Source organism: Octopus bimaculoides, chromosome 28 (assembly GCF_001194135.2).
Source record: "Octopus bimaculoides isolate UCB-OBI-ISO-001 chromosome 28, ASM119413v2, whole genome shotgun sequence".
NCBI classification, from domain to species: domain Eukaryota; kingdom Metazoa; phylum Mollusca; class Cephalopoda; order Octopoda; family Octopodidae; genus Octopus; species Octopus bimaculoides.
Genome location: NC_069008.1, coordinates 6,660,388 through 6,662,210, shown reverse-complemented (window position 1 = coordinate 6,662,210; position 1,823 = coordinate 6,660,388).

Here is a 1,823-nt window from a genome sequence, read left to right as displayed (position 1 = left end):
ATATGGAGGTGGGAAATGAACCCGTGTCCACAGTTACAAAAGAGAACGGCGGTAACTTACAGTTAAATCTGACATTACGTACAGCTCCTTGTTTACAATCAAATGTAATATTCAATTTATCAACGTATGTGTTTAATGAGGAAGACGACATCTTTCCCCCGTATATATATATATATGGCAAGATATATATATATATATATATATCTATATATATATATATATATATATCTTATGTTTATATTTATGTGTTGTCACGTATTTACATTGCTACGCATGCTCTATCTTCACAGGAGACCGGTGTAACGACCAGATTTGTCCCAGTAGAAATAATTGTACAATTTGGAAAATGTAATTGTTTTTTGTTGTTCTTTTTATGTTTGCGTATGTATAAACATTATATTCTTTTCTACTATAGCCACAAGGCCTGAAATTTTGCGGGAGGGGGTTAAGTCAATTAAATCGACCCCAGAACTCAAGTGGTACTTAATTTATCGACATCGCCGGAATTTGAACTCAGAAAGAAGTAGCAGACGAAATACCGCTAAGCATTCGCCCAGCTCGCTGCCTTTCACATATAATATATATAATGAAATTGTCTACAGTGCTTTGGTGCATTTGATTACGGCCATACTGGAGCATGGCCTTCATAAATCTTTATACGCATGAATCCCAGTACATTTTTTAAAGCCTGATATTCATTTTGTTGGTCTCTGTTGCCGAAACGCTAAGTTACAGGGACGTAAGCACACCAACACCAGTTTTCAAGCGTTGCTGTCACGCACACACACCCATTTCTACTCTAGGCACAAGGTCCGAAATTTTGGAGGAAGGGAGCAATCGATTAGATCGATCCCAGCACACAACTGGTACTCAATTTATTGAAAGGCAAAGTCGACCTCGGCGGAATTCGAACCCAGTACGTAAAGAAATACGCGTTTCGCCCGGCGTGCTAACGTTTCTGCCAACTCGCCGCCCTACACACACACACATATGTACACGACGGACTTCTTTCAGTTTCCATCTGCCAAATTCAATCACAAAGTTTTATTTAATATGAGTCTATTGTAAAAGATTGGTGTTCAAGGTGCCATGCAGTGAGACTGAACCCGGAACCATGTGGTTGGGAGGCAAGCTTCTTACCACACAGCCACATACTTTATGCAACAAAAGTACGTGTCGGTCATCTTAACCAATTCATTATGCTGTATGACCAACAGTAAAGATTAACGAAAAAATTTGATGATGTACCTGCCTCTGTATTCTTTGAAAGAAAGAAAGAAAGTAAAATCTATCCATCTATCTATCCCGTTTATAACTATTAATTTTATTGAATATTCGTATAATGCACGGAACTTGTTATTTCTGCGATTTGGTTGTGAAGTACCTGGTTTCTCATCCAATTTTCTAACCGAAGCTTTGAATACTGTTAACATTATTCCTTCAAAGTTCTTCATTAACCAATCATATGCAGGAAGATAATGATCGAATGACTTCGATCGCATTTATATATATGTAGCGGACTGGATGTGATGTGCCATATCAATTCGATATGATGTAGGCCACTACCAAACGTAGCGTGTAGATGTAACGCATGAAGGTTCTCGCGTCGGAGTAACCAGTGAACATCGAAGAATCAACACCAAGAAGGGAGAAATATTATTTATATGTGTTTATTCGTTTGCCTGACAGATAAAGAGACAGTACAGTGGCAATTCCACTGATAGTGACTACAAGGTTGCCTCGCTGGTTAGTTTTTTATAGTGTAAAAAGAAAAAAAAGGTTGTCTGTCAGTAGAGAGTGAAAGAGTAAGGAATGCACGGTGC